This window comes from Ranitomeya variabilis, chromosome 5, assembly GCF_051348905.1.
Source record: "Ranitomeya variabilis isolate aRanVar5 chromosome 5, aRanVar5.hap1, whole genome shotgun sequence".
Lineage (NCBI taxonomy): Eukaryota > Metazoa > Chordata > Amphibia > Anura > Dendrobatidae > Ranitomeya > Ranitomeya variabilis.
Genome location: NC_135236.1, coordinates 365,959,540 through 365,980,607, shown reverse-complemented (window position 1 = coordinate 365,980,607; position 21,068 = coordinate 365,959,540). Strand labels below are relative to the sequence as shown.

Genomic DNA, 21,068 nt, shown 5'->3' with positions numbered 1-21,068 from the left:
CTGGTTAGTTCTGCTCTGAGGAGTCTGTCAGGATCCCATCCCTGACAGGTCCTCTCACTAGCTCTTCCCAGCTACTTCTCCCTGTCTTCCTGTCCAACCCCCAGTTTTACCAGAGTGTGAGGAGTGGCCTACTAGATAGGACCACCCCCCCTGGTGGCTGGAGTGTGAAGTGTAGTGAGGTGTTACCTGATCAGAGAAACTCCTTTAGTGCAATCAGACGTACCATAGCTCCCCATAGTGGCGGAGCCACAGTACTGCAACGACCAGGACTCTGGGGCGCTGCACTAACATGAAACTTCATTTTGATAAAATCAACATGTTATCTGCTGCGGATCTACCAGTTCTCCTAATGCTGAGCTCTGTATAACCCCACCGCCACCACTGATTGGCAACTTATTCTGCCTATGCACAGTGTGCACAAAAAGCTGTCAATCAGTGGTGGGGCAGGGTTATACAGAGCTCTTTAATATGGAGGACTACATCCTGCATGGCAACAGGTTTACTAGTTCACATTGGCCACTAAACAGATAAAACCTAAGATAAAAATAAACTGAGCAAATACCCTGCAGTAAATGCAAAAATAGCAATAATGCATGAAAATAACATAGGATAGTTAGTTAACACAGTTTTGATCAAATACATGTAAAAGCCATCCCACCACATCAAAGCAACCCTATTCAGGACAGTTCTAACCTTTGGTATTCAAACCTTGCCATATGTCAAATGACATAAATGTGAATAAGGACCAAGCAGAACCCTCATTCACATTAACGTCATTTGACATATTAGTATGTTTTAATATTAGAGGTTGACAGATCCGGAATAGGGTCGCCTTGACGCGGTGTGATTGCTTTTACATTTTTCTTTAATAAAAATTATATTAACTAAGTACCCTATGTTATTTTCATGCACTATTGTTATTTATTTCCTGAAAGATATTTGCTCATTTTATTTCATCTTAGGTTTTATACTTTAGTGATAATCTGCTAAGAAAACAGTAATTTTATCAAAACTAGTGAGTAGCCCAGTAAGTGGCACATCTGAGATTGGATTCTACAATATTCTGTTTTTATATTAGGTGGCAAATTTCTAGTGACAATTTCCATTTTTAATATATTGTTTCATATAGTGTTACTTTTCTCTCCCAATAAACTATGGATTAGTCCTGTTAACTTTCAGTTACTGACCATATTCAGTATATTGCATTACAAAAGCCACCCCTAAATAGACAGATACCTTTAATGGCTTTGTTCATATGAAAGAATGTGTCGGTATTTGGTTCCTTTAGAGAACCAGTTCCCAGACTAGTGACATTTAATATAATCCTTCCCGTTTTTCTCCTCTGAGAGCTGGGCAGCACTTGAATACCGCCAGGCTTAATTGTTAGGAATTTCCAGGCTCCGTCAGGCCTTCTAATGTTTCTCCTATTCACACACTGTAACCATTCATGAAGATCTGACATAGGCCAGATACTATTTTCTCCAGTCTTATTAGCTCTTTTCAGCATCTAATAATCTGTATTTACTCTGGATAAGTCAGAAGGGGTTTAATTCCCATTTGTCAATACCTTAACAGGAAATTCTCACTTTGTCGACCAAATTATGTTCTGCATGTCCCACTTGCATTTATGATGTATTATTTTTGGCATCCTATGTACACTTTTATATCCACTTTCATGATCTGACATTAGCATAGTAGTCAAATTCAGAATAAGTGTTCCTTCCAAACCCTATTTACAGCCGGGATTTTCATGCTAAACAAGTTGTATGAGTTTTATCTGTTTTGCTAGGAGTCAAAAATATCTTCTTGCAATCTGGGAGTTGTACTTTGATGTTCTCGTAGTTGGTCGTACATATGTCTGGGAAACAGATGTTCACCGTACACTGCACTTTTTAAAGAACATCCTTCGTCGGAAGTGAATTTTTACAGAATGTTTCGAAATAATTGTCAGCTATTTTTATCCCCATTGCAAACATTCGTCTGCGCACAGATGACGATCAGATTGAAAAGTTGATTTGTATTTCTGTAGCGTGAATAGACTTTATTTGGGACGGCATGTTGTATTATTCAAGAGTATGTTGGTCTTTCTCTGGAACAACTGGATTTTATAGACATAGAAGTTTGAACTTAAAAATCTTATACTTTTGCATACCTTTTAATCAGCCAATATCAGAACTGAAATTAAAACAAATGGATGTTTGTTGCTTTTTTTTCTTTTCACCTTTTATGCAGGCTTACGATACAGGCCCTCATAACAGTGCCACCCAATGCAGGCAGCGCATGAAAGCCCTCATGTCAGTGCCACACTTCCCTACATATTCACACAATACATGCCTCACAGTATAAAAGCCCTTTTGTCCAGGCACAGTGTTATGGATCACCTAGTGAGGTGGATTTGCTAAGCTGAAGGTTAGGGTGAGCAGCAGAGACCGAACAAAGGTGTTAATACAGCAGCTTGTGGAGCAGTGAGGGTCAGCAGAGCTGAATATGCTGGTTGGCACCTTGGAGCGGCAGCGCTTTAAAACAGAAGAACTGAGACTGCAAGCAAGCACCTATTTGTAGAAAAGACAAGTGTCCGAACAGAACTTTGGTAAAGAAGATTTATGATTTATGAACATGAAAAACGTTGGAACAACAGAGGGGACACATAAGTCGGGCAACATGAACTAGCAGAGTTGAGTCTGTGCGGACATACAGGTGCTTCTCACAAAATTAGAATATCATCAAAAAGTTAATTTATTTCAGTTCTTCAATACAAAAAGAGAAACTCAAACATTTTGAACAGCAGACCTGAGTCAATAGTCAGAAACTTTAAAGTAGCAGAGCTGAGTGTGTGGACATCACCTGACAGCAAGAGAGCAGTGTTTGCCAGGATGTACACTGTGTATAGTTTTGGCAGAGATGGGTTTAGTCAGGTGGTAAACTCCTGGAACAAACAAGGTAGTGGCCCATTACTGAAGAACTCTATCACTGAGAGGCTGCTTAAGCAGACATCAAGGGTTGCGTGCCAGGTTACCATAGTAACCCAATGTGCACAAAAGCAAAGAGCCAGGTGAGGCAGACAGGAGACCTGTGGCTCGGTGTTGGAGCCTTGACAGGTGAATAACATATAGTATACAGCACAACTCACAACAATGTCCCAGCCATCACGTAGACAAAGTATTCTGGCCCTTATGTCTGAGACCAAATCTCCCTGTGTAGGACCAGCATACAGGCCCTGACCAAAAAAATCTGTTTTCCTTGCTGTTGTCAGCACTCATGATCTTCAGGACAAATAAGCGCTCTATTAGTGGAGGCAATACAATCTTGATTGCTTGTGAAATAGCGTCAGGGCAAGTAAGTGTATTTTTATGACCTTTAAGGTCAGTGACCCACTAAGAAGTTTGTCGGAATGTGGAAGTGGGCTTCATACAGACTGATCAGAATGCTAAAGTAAGAACCTCATGTTCAGTTTTGTACATTATTGTTTTGCAGCAATAGATCACTGTATAAGTTTGGATGGTGAGGTTCATGGAAAGAAGCCAGCAGATAACTGCCTCTTGGACGAGTCATCTCGTCCTTGCCCATGATTTCAATGATGTTTTTCTATGAAAAACAGTAGCATAGCAACATTTCAAAGTAAAACATAGATGATTAGAATGCAATAGTTGGTCTAACACTCAGCAACATGTATAGTCCATAGCAAATATAAAAGAAAGGACCCATAGAAGAGATTGAAAAAGTGTACCATTATAGCATTTTTTATTACCCAGGACAGAGTGCCCAGGATTTTATGTGACAGAAGAGCCTTGGATCAATTTCACTAGCCCTTGTTTGCTAACTACAGTTCTCCTAAATCGAGAATACTGCGTACAGTCCCACGAGGGCTGGGTTTCTTTCTTTAAAGTGAAATTCCACCCCACTGTGAAAAGTTTGCGGCATGCCCCTATGTCCCTATATTGCCCTGTGATTTCAGTGCAGAACTCCTCTCTTCTCCTGTGGCGCTATCAACAATGTAAATTTTGCAACTGGAAACACTGTGCAGAGACATGCAGCACAAAGCTCAGAATGGGCACAGCCTCAATGTCATTGGTGTTGGACCTACCAAGAATAGTGGATGGCAGTGAACCCTTGTCTTAGACTTTCCACAGTGCTCCATTTGAGGCTGTGATTGCATTTTGGCGAAAAGAAAAGGGGCACCAAGGATCTAAAACTGGCGCAAGGTATAGTGGCTATATATTAGTCATGTATATTCAGATTTCACTTGTGGGGTGGGAGTTGCTTTATGTGATCCATGACAGCTGCATTGTTTGCCTCTTTTATATGCAAACCCTAGCATCCATAACAACTTCTGTTTTACCATTAGGAAGGTATTAAATAAATGCAGAATACCAGTGATGCCAACAATGACATCGTTATAAGGTATTTGTAGCCTGGCTAACTTCCCTACATAAAAATGATTAAAGAAGTATACATAACAACTAATAACATTTACATAAAGCATATTTGTGGGTGATTAGTTACTCTGTATTGTCATAATATTTGAAAAATGTCATGAAGGAAGCAAAGCAAAAGAGATATTTTTATACATGTTCGATAGTATGATTTTAACTACACTATCTGCAAGAATAGAGAAATGAAGTATATATATAACTGTCGTAAAACCTTAATACCTTATGCCATTTTTGTTGAAGTGCAGAAGAGAACCCAAGAGACTTCATACCAACAATAAAAGGAATTGTTACATTCTGAAAATAGTGTATTTGAGAAAGACATGTAACCCCAGTGGAATGGCACCACCACAGTCTAGACTGTAATCGATCAAGTTTACTGGCTGTGTCAAAATGACAGAAACAGCAGAGCAATAAAATATAGTGATAGTTGTAAAGGTGGTTGCCTTGTTTGGTGATTTTTGTGCTTTTTCTATTTTCTCTGTGATTTGAGAGACATTAGAAACAATACTTCTAAAAACACACGTTGTGTCCAAGGCTTAGTAAATCCAGAAACTTTGGGAGTAATTATGTAATTCATGAACACACAGAAGAGGGCCCCTGTGAAAGAACAATAAACGGGCCCTTTTCAGTCCAATTGCTCCTCATCATAATGTACATTTCCGTCTGCTTTGGGGGTGGCAGTGGCCCTCTTACCTTTTGGGCTGCACAGGTTGCAATAATGGTATATACGCCCCAGATGTAGTTTTAATAAACTTCGACAATATTTCCAAACCTCTTAAATGTTTTTTTCAAGTTCTGAAATAGATAAAATTATAACATTGCAATTTACTTTTTATTAACATTCCTCAAATTCTAAAGAACAGTGTGATTTTAATTGTACTGTACACTTCTTTTTGACTAGGTTTCCAGCCACTGCGTTTGTCCAGTTTCAATGTCTCTGCACTCCTACAATGCTACAGAGGTAAAACTGCAAGTGCCAGCCATATTTTTCTGGCAGCGAGAGCCAGTGTGTGCTGCAACCCTTAGGCTTGGGCCTTCTCTCTACACCGACTCCTCCAGAACTCTCCACAGCTGACTCTTTCATTAGGCGCTTGGGCTCCTATTTGTACCCATGGCAGAGTAAATTAGTCTCTCTATGTCAAGGAAGACGCACTGCTGAAGAATACTGTACAGAGTTCTGGTGATTGGTCATAGACTCACAGTGGAATTACCAGGCCTGAGCCATTGGTTTTGTTCTGGACTTTCTGCCCAAATTAAAGACATGTTAATACAGTTCCTCTCCTTAAAGGGATGGTTCAATACTAGTGTTGAGCGATACCGTCCGATACTTGAAAGTATCGGTATCGGAAAGTATCGGCCGATACCGGCAAAGTATCGGATCTAATCCGATACCGATACCCGATACCAATACAAGTCAATGGGACTCAAGTATCGGACGGTATCCCTGATGGTTCCCAGGGTCTGAAGGAGAGGAAACTCTCCTTCAGGCCCTGGGATCCATATTAATGTGTAAAATAAAGAATGAAAATAAAAAATATTGCTATACTCACCTCTCCGACGCAGCCTGCACCTTACCGAGGAAACCGGCAGCCTTGTTTGCTTAAAATGCGCGCGTTTACTGCGTTCCGTGACGTCACGGCTTCTGATTGGTCGCGTGCCGCCCATGTGACCGCGACGCGACCAATCACAACAAGCCGTGACGTAATTTTCAGGTCCTGAATGCCTAGAATTAGGCATTCAGGACCTGAAAATTACGTCACGGCTTGTGATTGGTCGCGTCGCGGTCACATGGGCGGCACGCGACCAATCACTAGCCGTGACGTAATTTTCAGGTCCTGAATGCCTAGAATTAGGCATTCAGGACCTGAAAATTACGTCACGGCTTGTTGTGATTGGTCGCGTCGCGGTCACATGGGCGGCACGCGACCAATCAGAAGCCGTGACGTCACGGAAGGCAGTAAACACGCGCATTTTAAGCAAACAAGGCTGCCGGTTTCCTCGGTAAGGTGTAGGCTGCGTCAGAGAGGTGAGTATAGCAATATTTTTTATTTTAATTCTTTATTTTACACATTATATCGATCCCGATACCGATTCCCGATACAACAAAAGTATCGGATCTCGGTATCGGAATTCCAATACCGCTAAGTATTGGCCGATACCCGATACTTGCGGTATCGGAATGCTCAACACTATTCAATACTAGTATTGATTTTCATCCTAAATGTCTCTTTATTTCTAAAATAGTTTTTCTAATAAGGTTTAATTAAATAGTCTCTACCCTTGCCTCTCAAATCTAGCTGCTTTATTTTATACTAGCTGAAGAGCCCGGCATTGCCTGGGCATAGTAAATATCTGTGGTTAGTTATAGCACCTCACTTCTCTTATTTTCCCATCACACCTCTCATTTTCCCCATCACATCTTTCATTTTCCCCCTCACATCTCTCATTTTCTCCCTCACACCTCTCACTTTCCCCCTCACTCCTCTTATTTTCCCCCTCACTCCTCTCATTCCCCCCTAACACTTGTCATTTCGACCTCACATCTGTCATTTTCCGATCACTCCACTATTTTCCCTCACTCCTCTCATTTTGCACTCACACCTTTTGATTTTCACCTCACACCTCTCATTTTCACCTCAGTATATACATGTTTGTCATCTCCCTTATATATAGTATACACCTGTATGTCATCTCCTGTATATAGTATATACCTGTATGTCATCTCCCCTGTATATAGTATATACCTGCTGTGTGTCATCTCCCCTGTATATAGTATATACCTGTATGTCATCTCCTCCTATATATAGTATATACCTGTATGTAATCTCCTCCTGTATATAGTATATACCTGTGTGTCATCTCACCTATATATAGTATATATCTGTGTGTCATCTCCTCCTGTATATAGTATATACCTGTATGTCATCTCCTCCTATACATAGCATATACCTGTATGTCATCTCCTCCTGTATATACTATATACCTGTAGGTAATCTGCTCCTGTATATAGTATATACCTGTGTGTCATCTCCTCCTGTATATAGTATATACCTGTATGTCATCTTCTCCTGTATGTAGCATGTACCTGTATGTCATCTCCTCCTCTATATAGTATATACCTGTGTGTCATCTCTCCTGTATATAGTATATATCTGTGTGTCATCTCCTCCTGTATATAGTATATACCTGTGTGTCATCTCCCCTGTAAATAGTATATACCTGTGTGTCATCTCCTCCTGTATATAGTATATATCTGTGTGTCATCTCCTCTGTATATAGTATATACCTGTGTGTCATCTCCCCTGTATATAGTATGTACCTGTGTGTCATCTCCTCCTGTATATAGTATATACCTGTGTGTCATCTCCCCTGTATATAGTATAAACCTGTGTGTCATCTCCCCTGTATATAGTGTATACCTGTGTGTCATCTCCCCTGTATATAGTATGTACCTGTATGTCATCTCCCCTGTATATAGTATATACCAGTGTGTCATCTCCTCCTGTATTTAGTATATACCTGTGTGTCATCTCCCCTGTATATAGTATATATGTGTGTGTCATCTCCTCCTGTATATAGTATATACCTGTATGACATCTCCTCCTGTATATAGTATATACATGTGTCATCTCCTCCTGTATATAGTATATACCTGTAAGTTATCTCCTCCTGTATATAGTATACACTGTACCTGTGTGTCATCTACTCCTGTATATAGTATATATCTGTGTGTCATCTCCTCCTGTATATAGTATATACTAGTGTCATCTCCCCTGTATATAGTATATACCTGTGTGTCATCTCCTCTTGTATATAGTATGTCATCTCCTCCTGTATATAGTATATACCTGTGTGTCATCTCCCCTGTATATAGTATAAACCTGTGTGTCATCTCCCCTGTATATAGTGTATACCTGTGTGTCATCTCCCCTGTATATAGTATGTACCTGTATGTCATCTCCCCTGTATATAGTATATACCAGTGTGTCATCTCCTCCTGTATTTAGTATATACCTGTGTGTCATCTCCCCTGTATATAGTATATATGTGTGTGTCATCTCCTCCTGTATATAGTATATACCTGTATGACATCTCCTCCTGTATATAGTATATACATGTGTCATCTCCTCCTGTATATAGTATATACCTGTAAGTTATCTCCTCCTGTATATATAGTATACACTGTACCTGTGTGTCATCTACTCCTGTATATAGTATATATCTGTGTGTCATCTCCTCCTGTATATAGTATATACTAGTGTCATCTCCCCTGTATATAGTATATACCTGTGTGTCATCTCCTCTTGTATATAGTATGTCATCTCCCCTGTATATAGTATATACCTGTGTGTTCTCTCCTCCTGTATATAGTATATACCTGTGTGTCATCTCCCCTGTATATAGTATATACCTGTGTGTCATCTCTCCTGTATATAGTATATACCTGTATGTCATCTCCCCTGTATATAGTATATACCAGTGTGTCAGCTCCTCCTGTATATAGTATATACCTGTGTGTCATCTCCCCTGTATATAGTATATATCTGTGTGTCATCTCCTCCTGTATATAGTATATATCTGTGTGTCATCTCCCCTATATATAGTATGTGTGTGTCATCTTCCCTGTATATAGTATATACCTGTGTGTTCTCTCCTCCTGTATATAGTATATACCTGTGTGTTCTCTCCTCCTGTATATAGTATATACCTGTGTGTCATCTCTCCTGTATATAGTATATACCTGTGTGTCATCTCCCCTGTATATAGTATATACCTGTGTGTCATCTCCTCCTGTATATAGTATATACCTGTGTGTCATCTCCCCTGTATATAGTATATATCTGTGTGTCATCTCCTCCTGTATTAGACCTCGTTCACACGTTATTTGCTCAGTATTTTTACCTCAGTATTTGTAAGCTAAATTGGCAGCCTGATAAATCCCCAGCCAACAGGAAGCCCTCCCCCTGGCAGTATATATTAGCTCACACATACACATAATAGACAGGTCATGTGACTGACAGCTGCTGTATTTCCTACATGGTACATTTGTTGCTATTGTAGTTTGTCTGCTTATTAATCAGATTTTTATTTTTGAAGGATAATACCAGACGTGTGTGTTTTAGGGCGAGTTTCATGTGTCAAGTTGTGTGTGTTGAGTTGCATGTGGCTACATGCATGTAGCGACTTTTGTGAGATGATGTCATGTTGGACGCTGTTCACACTAGGGCGTCCGACAGACAGCAGTAATTCCACTTACGTCCACTACACGCTCAGTGGCGTCGGCTAGATTTTATACAGCTTGCTCGGGGTTAATCTAGCTGGTAATCAGGTTGGAGGCTGGGTCACGCCCACGGCCTTTAAATAGTCGCTCTGGACTTTGGGCGTCGCCGATTATAGCTTGTGCTTTATGCCTGGTGATTCCGCTCTGGAGTGGTGGTCTTGTTGTAGGAATATCGTATCTGGTGGTGTATAATCCTTTGTCATATTCCTCCTTTCTATTTGTATTTGTTTTGTCCTGTGCACATTATAGTGTATTCCTGTGTGTCTGCGGCGTGGTGCGTTTTTCAGTTTTCCCTGTCTGTGCTTTCTGTGGGGATTGGTGTGTGGTCTATTCACTGGGTGGCGGGTGGTGGTTTCAGCTTAGGGCTGAAACAGGAGTCAGCGTCAGGCCTGGCGGCCCAGACATGCACACCTTTAGTGTAACTTCTGGGAAAGGGACAGACAGGGTTTCCCTAGCCTGAGGGATATCGCAATGGCCCGGGTAACCAACCTTAGTCTACCCAGTTCCCCCGTGACAGATGAGTTTTGTGTGGCGACATGCGTGTAGCAACTTTTTGTGTGTCGAGTTGCATGTGACAGGTTAGTGCAGCAAGTTGTGTGCAGTAAGTTTTGTGCATGGCGAGTTTTGCGCTTGGCGAATTTTATGTGTGGTGCGTTTTGAGTATGTGCAAGTTTTGTGTGAGGCAACTTTTGCATATGTTGCAACTTTTGTGCATGTGGCAATTTTTCCACGTGTGCAAGTTTTGCGTGTGGCAAGTTTTCCATGAGGTGAGTTTTGCACATGTGGCGAGTTTTGCATGAGCCTAGTTTTGCATGTGGCGAGTTTTGCGCGTGGCGAGTTTTGAGCGGTGACTTTTGTGTTTCGACTTTTATGTGGCGAGGTTGGTGTATGCGTGGTGAAATGTGTGCTGAGGGTGGTATATGTGTTCAAGCACGTGGTAGTGTGTGGCGCGTTTTTTGTGTGTGTTCATATCCCCGCGTGTGGTGAGTATCCAATGTCGGAGCCCCACCTTAGCAACTGTACGGTATATACTCTTTGGCGCCATCTCTCTCACTCTTTAAGTCCCCCTTGTTCACATCTGGCAGCTGTCAATTTGCCTCCAACACTTTTCCTTTCACTTTTTCCCCATTATGTAGATAGGGGCAAAATTGTTTGGTGAATTAGAACGCGCGGGGTTAAAATTTCGCCTCACAACATAGCCTATGACGCTCTCTGGGTCCAGACGTGTGACTGTGCAAAGTTTTGTGGCTGTAGCTGCGACAGGGCAGATGCCAATCCTGGACATACACACACACATACATACACACACACATTCAGCTTTATATATTAGATGGATATGCATGCTGGTACTGACTGTTACTAAATTATACATACTTTTATAAATAACCAGCATGGATATGCATACTATTACCATGATATGTGTCGTTAGAAGGTTCTATAGGTCATAGATCTCTATATGTTTTGTCTCTTGTTATGATTGTCCATGATAATTGGGAACTGGTACCCCGTGTTATTTATTTTATGTGATATTGTTCTTGTGAGAAATTTATTCCATTTTCTGCTATATATTTGTAATAAAAGATATTTATTTTTTATAATTTTGATCGTGCTGCTACTTCATTTGCTCTATTGGTTGTGAGTTATTGGATTTGAAGAGGATCATAGTGTATTTATTGTTGGAGGAATTGTTTTGGCTGTATACATACAGTGCCATCCTGCAATACATCACCCCTCTCAGCCCCACTATATACAGTACCATCCTGCAATACACAACCCCTCTCAGTCCCACTATATACAGTACCAAGCTGCAATGCAGCCCCTCCATACACCGTCCCATCACTCATTCATCAGTGCATCACTTCTTTCAGTCCTCTGTATATACACTATGTTCCAAACTATTATGCAAATTACATTTTTATCAGATTTTCCAAAATGGTCAGTGCAAATGACAGTCAGTCTAATAAAAGTCATCACCCGTTAGATTATACATCGAATTTTATTGAAGAAACCTCCCAATGATAACAGTATAATCTCCAAAATGAATAAAAACTCAAAATGCACTGTTCCAAATTATTATGCACAGTAGAATTTCTAAACATTTGATATGTTTTAAAGAACTGAAAATGCTCATTTGTGGAATTTGCAGCATTAGGAGGTCACATTCACTGAACAAAAAAGCTATTTAACGCCAAAATGCAGCGCCCAAGAGTCCTGGTCGTTGCAGTGCTGTGGCTCCGCCACTGAGGGGAGCTATGGTACGTCTGATGGCACTGAAGGAGTTCACCTGACCAGGTATCACAGACACCAATACATTTCACAGCCGGGCCACCAGGGGGAGCTAAGGGTTCTATTCACTAGGCCACTCCTCACATACTGGTAAAACTGGGGGTCAGGCAGGAAGTTAGACAGAAAGCTGACTGGGTTGGAACCAGGCAACACCTTGTGGCAGAGGGTGTTGTGGGAGAAGATTCGGTAGGGTCCCTGTCAGGGATGGGATCCTGACAGAGGCCTGGCAACTTGAGCGAACGTAATGGGACCGTGCCTGCTCAGCATAGCGGCGGTGCCCAAGGAGGGATTGGAAGCGAGATAGATTGTGCTGAGTGAGAAACGAGATCAAAGCAAGAAGGAGAATACCAGTAGGAGTCGTGCTGTGAGACCGAGGCAACATCCTACTGAGGCGCACAACCGGCGGCCGGAACGCCGAGGGAGTATTACAATATTCAGCTTCAGGCAATACTCTAAACCAACGGCAGGACAGTCAGTCTAAGGCGGGCTGTCTCACCTAAATCACCTATGCAGTCTTGGGGGGCAACTTGTGGAGAGGGGCGACTCTAGGGTCCCGGAAGAGCTCCGAGCCTACCCGTCATACGGGTGCCGTCCTAACCGTAACATCAGGGAGGGACGGAAGATTAGCAGAACATCATCTAATCGAGTTGTGAGGGAACTTAAGAAACAGACACAACAGTTGTGGGGACTTTCCGTAAGCACAGCAGGGAAGGACCGCAACACCTAGCGCTAGAAGGAAGGCACAGATTTCCACCTGCTAAGAGAACTCTGGAGGTGCCATTGGACCGGCCGGACTTGCGCAGCCTGGTTATCCGGATTCCGGACTGAGGACCCAGAGATCTTCAGTAAAGAGGTAAAGAGACTGCAACCTGGTGTCCTCGTTATTTACTACAATCTACACTGCACCGCAACATCACCGTCTACATCTATCACTGTACGCCCCTCAGCAGGGTCACGGACCGGGCCTAGCCACCGTGACAACCCCAGAGCAGAGACTCAGAGGCCCGGTACCGGGTACCCCTCGGCCCTGCGGCAGTGGGGGCGCTACAACTTGGCATCACGAACAGGATCTACTTAAGCCTGAAGAATCAGGTCATGTGTGCCTTGGAACTGTGATTTATTGCAAAGACTGTGTGTTATTGAGGGGATTGTGTATTGTCGTTTGCCGCCAGAAGTTCCCGCCAAAAATCGCCGCCATTGCTACACCAAAGGAGAAGGAGGGCGTGCCATGGGAGGAGATTACCAAAGTGGGGTCAGAAGCGGCGACCGCCCCCTGCGCCTCTTGCTGCAAAGCGAGGACCTGCCTCAAAGCAGAGGACCACCCCTTGATTTGCAACGGCGGGAAGCGGGTGATGGAGAAGCTCAGCCCCGGCGAAATGGCGGAGTCAGATGCATGCACTGCCACCGACTATCAGACAGCGATGATGAACAGCAAGTGCCTGAACGAGGAAGGAGCAGTCCCGGCTTGCTCTCAACCACCGCAGCGGGAGAATCTGAACTCCTTGGAGCCGGCGACAGGGGAGCTGAGCCCACCTTTCCCAACATCGGAGCCAGCCGAGGAGGAGCCATGGGGAGCGGAGTCGCATCCAGGGGCCGCAGGGGAAGAGCCGCGGTCCGGGCTGCAGCCGATTCCAGTATCCTCGTTAGTGGACCAGATCGACATCGGTGGAATCACATCAGGCGCAGGTATGGAAGACGCCCCTGCTCCCCCGCTCGATCCCGCTCCCGCGACCGACCCTCACCCCAGTAAAAGCCGCCTCCTCTCGGCAGAGCTAGTGGTGTTACCCCCCGACGCAATGGGGAAGCTGGTACCACCACTGCCGACCAGGATGGGAGAACCCATAGACGTGGGCCCAGACGGGGTGATTCTCCAGTGGGACACCCCCCGGATTGGGCCAGATGGAGCCCGGGAGGAAGGGTTCACCCTTGCTGTGCTTACCTGGGAACAATACAAACAATGCTTGATCCTACATTGGAAAAGGCAAAAAGAGGCAGAGCTGACTGACCCACCGAGAGTACAACAATCGCCTCTTGTGTGTGGTAAGAAGGATGTGGTAAAGCGGGGAACTGTGTTGGCCTTCCACCCGAAGAGGGGATGGGGCTCCATACAGGAACCGGGGCTACCAACTGACGTTTTCGTTACTAGTTGCAACGTGAAGACTCCCTGCTGCAGCCAAGATGGTGATCCATTGCAAAAGGGGGATCAGGTGACCTACACCCGTCATCGGAATGCATACGGATGGTACGCTCGGAATGTTCGCCGCTGTGAGCTTGGGGAAGCACCATCTGTTACTTCAACCATGATGGAACCAGACGTGACAGATCTCACCACTATTGCCACCGTACGTCTCATTGCAGCAACTGAGCTGGCGGCTAGAGTCCGCCTTCAGATTCAGACATCAGGTGGTCTGACTGCACCCGGGAAATCCACCAGTGACACTGGTGCGGCATCAGCCGTCGACCAAGGATCGAAGCCTGCACAGTCAGAAGGTGTCCACTTTCGGCTGATGTCTTGCAACTTACTATGAGGATAAACCTCGATACCACGAGAATGTAAATAGTTAACTGTTTGCTTCCTGACTTTGTTGCTAAACCCGTCCAGGGTTAACTCTTAAAGGGGTCCCTTTGTTGACCCGGGATCCCTATTGTTTTTGATTGTTTTGCTACCTTTTGCTTTGTTACCAAGAACTGCCGCAATCATGAACAGTGCATGATACAAACTGCTTGTAAATAGTTTGCACCTTCTTAAAGGTGCTCCCTACTGGTTTTACTTAAAGAAGGACTCTTTGTGAAGATACCGCACCGGAGCCTTTGCTGAGTATGGACTGGTAGCTTGAGAAGATGTGCTACCTCATAAAGACTTGGTCCCCTCTTAAAGGGGATGTCCACTTGTTGCACTTAAAGAATGGTATTGCTTTAAGAGAGATAGATAGCAATAATGTCGTGACAAAAAGAAAGTGATGATGATGTCTACATGTAAAAGTTATATGTATTCAGCCAGTTGATTGTAAGAAATAATTGATAATGTTGATAGAAAAATGAGGACAGAGAGTGAACCCGTACGGGGTTAGTCAGTGAGTCCTCCTGGGAGCTATGTAAGGATGGCTCAGTGATTTCAAACTGAAAGCAATGTTATGTTCTATACTATGTATAGTAGTTGAAAAGGCAGAAGGCCCGGGCTGAAAGGGGCGGACCTGTAAAGAAAGGAGAGGCAGTAGGCCTGGAGCAGTTAGGACAGGCGGTCCTGCAGATTTAATGAAGGAGAATGAAAGAGAAAGAGTTAATTAATATCATAATGTTTTACAAGTAAAGTCTTTAGTGAATAGGAAGTGTACGTCCTTAAAGGCAATGTTAACTTATTATTCAAAAGTTTGCACTGAGTAGAATACCCGGTTGGGTAACAGGAGTTATTTACAGCCTGTAATTTATAATGTTTAACCATGTTTGTAACGTTCAAGTGTCCTTACCTCCCATAAAGGGAAGCTCTGTTCAAGCTTACTTATTGTTATTGCATTTTCAAAATTGTATGTCTTTTTGCTAACCTGTATTGTTGTTTTCTTCCCAGTCCAGTAGTACTGGATTTAACCGGGTGGGAGTGCAGCGCCCCAGAGTCCTGGTCGTTGCAGTGCTGTGGCTCCGCCACTGAGGGGAGCTATGGTACGTCTGATGGCACTGAAGGAGTTCACCTGACCAGGTATCACAGACACCAATACATTTCACAGCCGGGCCACCAGGGGGAGCTAAGGGTTCTATTCACTAGGCCACTCCTCACATACTGGTAAAACTGGGGGTCAGGCAGGAAGTTAGACAGAAAGCTGACTGGGTTGGAACCAGGCAACACCTTGTGGCAGAGGGTGTTGTGGGAGAAGATTCGGTAGGGTCCCTGTCAGGGGTGGGATCCTGACAGAGGCCTGGCAACTTGAGCGAACGTAACGCGACCGTGCCTGCTCAGCATAGCGGCGGTGCCCAAGGAGGGATTGGAAGCGAGATAGATTGTGCTGAGTGAGAAACGAGATCAAAGCAAGAAGGAGAATACCAGTAGGAGTCGTGCTGTGAGACCGAGGCAACATCCTACTGAGGCGCACAACCGGCGTCCGGAACGCCGAGGGAGTATTACAATATTCAGCTTCAGGCAATACTCTAAACCAACGGCAGGACAGTCAGTCTAAGGCGGGCTGTCTCACCTAAATCACCTATGCAGTCTTGGGGGGCAACTTGTGGAGAGGGGCGACTCTAGGGTCCCGGAAGAGCTCCGAGCCTACCCGTCATACGGGTGCCGTCCTAACCATAACATCAGGGAGGGACGGAAGATTAGCAGAACATCATCTAATCGAGTTGTGAGGGAACTTAAGAAACAGACACAACAGTTGTGGGGACTTTCTGTAAGCACAGCAGGGAAGGACCGCAACACCTAGCGCTAGAAGGAAGGCACAGATTTCCACCTGCTAAGAGAACTCTGGAGGTGCCATTGGACCGGCCGGACTACGCAGCCTGGTTATCCGGATTCCGGACTGAGGACCCAGAGATCTTCAGTAAAGAGGTAAAGAGACTGCAACCTGGTGTCCTCGTTATTTACTACAATCTACACTGCACCGCAACATCACCGTCTACATCTATCACTGTACGCCCCTCAGCAGGGTCACGGACCGGGCCTAGCCACCGTGACAACCCCAGAGCAGAGACTCAGAGGCCCGGTACCGGGTACCCCTCGGCCCTGCGGCAGTGGGGGCGCTACAAAAACATCCCAACAGGCCAAGTTACATGTTAACATAGGACCCCTTCTTTGATGTCACCTTCACAATTCTTGCATCCATTGAACTTGTGAGTTTTTGGAGAGTTTGTGCATGTATTTCTTTGCATGAAGTTGGAATAGCCTCCCAGAGCTGCTGTTTTGATGTGAACTGCCTCCCACCCTCATAGATCTTTTGCTTGATGATCCTCTAAAGGTTCTCTATAGGGTTGAGGTCAAGGGAAGATGGTGGCCACACCATGAGTTTATCTCCTTTTATGCCCATAGCAGCCAATGACTCAGAGGTATTCTTTGCAGCATGAGATGGGGCATTGTCAGCATGAAGATGATTTTAATCCTGAAGCCACGTTTCTGCTTTTTAGAACATAGAAGAAAGTTGTCAGTCAGAAACTCTATATACTTTTATAGTACAACCAGAAAACATATTACCGAAAGCCGGCAAAGGGAGGGGCGAATTAACACATAATAATGCAAAACAGCCCCAGGCCTACTCAGAAGGTCACCCACTCCATATAACTACTGAGAATGAGGAGGGTAAAGGAGTATATTGGGTATCAAAGTTTATTAAATATACAATGTATAAATACGATCATCAATTACATAGATACAACAAATCATTAGAAACCTACATATAAAATGCATACAGGATGAGGACAGAACATCCCACTGGTGAACGGGGCCCAAATGGTCAAACTGTCTGCACTGGACCGCAGACTAGTAATAAATGTAACCGCAGGGTGCCATATGGCTAAATAAGTGCAATACAGTGATCGCAATCACTGCTGATAGACACCGCCAAAGATGCTTACCACTGAATACGGTGGGCTCACCAGGACACCAGGCTGGGACCGGGAAGAAGAAAGACCCCTCCAGGGTTGTTCAACACTTATCAGTAAACAAGACTGTTTGGAAATTAGTCTTCATGTATGTGTGGGCCCAATACAACCATTTCTGCTTGTGAGCACTGTTTAAGGGTGGCCGAATAGTAGGTTTATGCACCACAGCAAGCCTTTGAAGGAGCCTACACCTTGAGGTTCGAGGGACTCCAGAGGCACCAGCAGCTTCAAATATCTGTTTGCTGTTTTGTAATGGCTTTTTAGCAGCTGCTCTCTTAATCCGATGAACTTGCCTGGCAGAAAGCTTCCTCATTATACCTTTATCAGCACAAACACATTTGTGCTCAGATACAGCCACAAATCTCTTAACAGTACGATGATCACGCATATGTTTTTAGAAAATTTCTAATGTTTTCATCCCTTCACCAAGGCATTGCACTATTTGATGCTTTTCAGCAGCAGAGAGATCCTTTTTCTTTCCCATGTTACTTGAAAACTGTGACCTGCTTAATAATGTGGAACATCATTTTTAAGTAGTTTTCCTTTAATTAGAATCACCTGGAAAACCAATTATCACATGTGTTTAAGATTGATTTCAGTGATCCATTGAGCCCTGAGACACAATACCATCCACGAGTTTATTTGAAAAACAAAACAATTAAATCTTTATGACACTTAAATCCAATTTGCATAATAATTTGGAACACAGTGTACTGTGCAATCCCATCCTGCAGTCAGGGCCGGTTTTAGGCAAAGTGGGGCCCTAGGCAAAGTTTAAAATGGGGCCCCAAATGCTAACATATTGCACATCATACAGAAGCATTTTGGTTGTATTTACATGCGCTGATCTCAGGCCGCTAAACGAGCGTGATTGACAATACTGAAGTCGTTGGACGCTTGTTTCCCAACATCTTTCCACCATCTGAGAAAGAATGAAGGGGTGAAGGGGACACAACGATCACTAATAGATCACTAACAGATCACCATACAGTATCATGTTATCAACAGCACAAATACAGTTTATACCGGTGATGTGCTGCTGAGAACAAGGATTTTTATTCCAGCATAAACAATCCAATCACCCAATGAATATGCAGCATTTTGCTGGTTTAGTATAATACACCCCATAGTCCTCCATATAATATAATGTGCACCACAGTCCTCCATATAGTATACAGCACAGCCAACAGTAGTATACAGCACAGCCAACAGTAGTATACAGAACTGACCACAGTAGTACTATACAGCACTGCCCACAGTAGTATACAGCAGAGCCCACAGTAGTATACAGCACAGCCCACAGTAGTATACAGCACAGCCCACAGTAGTATACAGTAGAGCCCACAGTAGTATACAGCAGAGCCCACAGTAGTATACAGCAGAGCCCACAGTAGTATACAGCAGAGCCCACAGTGGTATACAGCAGAGCCCACAGTAGTATACAGCAGAGAGCCCACAGTGGTATACAGCAGAGCCCACAGTGGTATACAGCAGAGCCCACAGTGGTATACAGCAGAGCTCACAGTAGTATACAGCAGAGCCCACAGTGGTGTACAGCAGAGCTCACAGTAGTATACAGCAGAGCCCACAGTGGTATACAGCAGAGCCCAGAGTGGTATACAGCAGAGCCCACAGGAGTATACAGCAGAGCCCACAATAGTGTTCAGCAGAACCCATAGTAGTATAATACAGCACTGCCCACAGTAGTATACAGCAGAGCTCACAGTAGTATACAGCAGAGCCCACAATAATGTACAGCAGAACCCATAGTAGTATACAGCATGCCCATCCCCCCTCTCCCCTCCCGAGAATGGCCGCACAGTCCAGTAAAAAGAAACAAAAAAACACAAGCTCCTCACCTCTCCACACGTGCCCGCGCTGCTTCCTGCTCCTGTGTCAGTGGCTGCCGCTGCTCTGCCTGGGACACAGTGAGTGCGCGCGCACCCGCTGTGTCAGAGGCAGAGCGGGGAATGATGGGAGAGGGGGCGTCGTCAGGTGACGCTCTCTCCTCCATCATTGCATTGAACTGTTCCGGCAGACGCCGGTACAGTTCAATGCAGCGGGGGAGTCGGCGCTGGCGGCAGGTGGGCCCCCCTGCCTCACAGGGGCCCCATAGCGGCTGCGTGACTTGCCGCTAGCTGGGGGCCCCTGGGGGAGTGGGGGCCCCAGGCAGCTGCCTGGTCTGCCTGCCCCTAACGCCGGCCCTGCCTGCAGTATATCACTCTAAACACAACCCCATGTGGCAGTATATCACTCTTCTCAGGCCCTTCTACATCTCTGTATCCTGCAATATATCACTCATCTTAACCCCTCGGTGTGCAGACTCATGTATCCTTCCTCTCAGCCCCTCTTTATACAGACCCATCCTGGAGTACATCACTACTTTCAGCCCCTCTTTATAAAGACCCATTCTGCAGTATTGTTTCCCCATTTTGTATCACATGACATCTCCCTATCCCAAGAGGGTGTCCTTTTTACCTCTATTGGGCCAATATTTACCAGTATATCTACGCTTCAGGTATATAATAGTGTATTAAACTATGCTATTCTACAGACAGGCATACAGTATAAAAATGTATACTGTACTACACATTGTACTACTTTTATTATGGGAGCCTAAAGAATATTTAATGGACTTTTGTCATATAGAGGCTGAAAAGGTTACTTATTTAATTATTCCATTATAATGTAAAGAAACTTAAAGCTTTGAACTTTTTTCACATTTTAATGAAGTAAGATTGACATACAAAGTGGTGTTGATTAAAATATGAAACATTTAGGGTAACTAAAATATATTATTACACACAACATATTCTGTACATCACTCTGCGAAAATGCAGAAAAGCAAAGAAACAATGTGACCTTATACATTTACTCATTTATAAACGCAATAGGTTTAGTTTACTGTATATATAGTAATATAATAAATGCTGATTTGTCTCAATAATGTACATTTTGTTTTCCAGCAGTATTGCCTTGAATTATCTCTCCAATAACATGGAGGAAGCTGACAACATCTGCCACCCACATGTATAGATTGTGTCACACAGTGTTTATAATGAGTACTAGCTGGACAATTGTGCTGGCAGAGTAATTATAGGGTATTATGCCAAGTGGGCAAGAACCCAAATCTGATAACTCCAACAGTCTTTTGTACTTAAAGGAAGCTGTTTAACACATGGACCAAGCCTAAAAGAAGAAGACAAAATCTGTCTGCATAAGGTATTAAGTACTTGTTTCATTGTGGTTGATATTTTCTTTGTAAAGAAGCTATTCCCTGCTGTATACAATTTTCAAGTAGTTTTCCACTTTTAGGAAAGTGGACCCCAAATGCTCTAAAATAACAACAAACAGAGCAGGTACTCATCCTCCCTGTGTCCAGTGCTGGCTCCTTGCTGCTGCTTGAGTCTTTTTGTTTTGACTGCAGCAGTTACATCAAGTCGATAGTGCTGTAGCCAATCAAACAGCTCAGCAGCTGCAGC

The 21,068-nt window shown here is 43.9% G+C and overlaps 1 long non-coding RNA gene across 1 annotated transcript; it reads left to right on the top strand.

Annotated features, from left to right (window-relative positions):
- The first annotated feature begins 3,047 nt into the window (after positions 1 to 3,047).
- LOC143773669 (uncharacterized) lies at positions 3,048 to 20,761 on the top strand. Its single transcript, XR_013215295.1, has 4 exons — positions 3,048 to 3,098; positions 4,346 to 4,401; positions 5,335 to 5,394; positions 20,553 to 20,761. It is a non-coding gene; the product is annotated as an uncharacterized LOC143773669 (long non-coding RNA).
- The last annotated feature ends 307 nt before the right edge of the window (positions 20,762 to 21,068 follow it).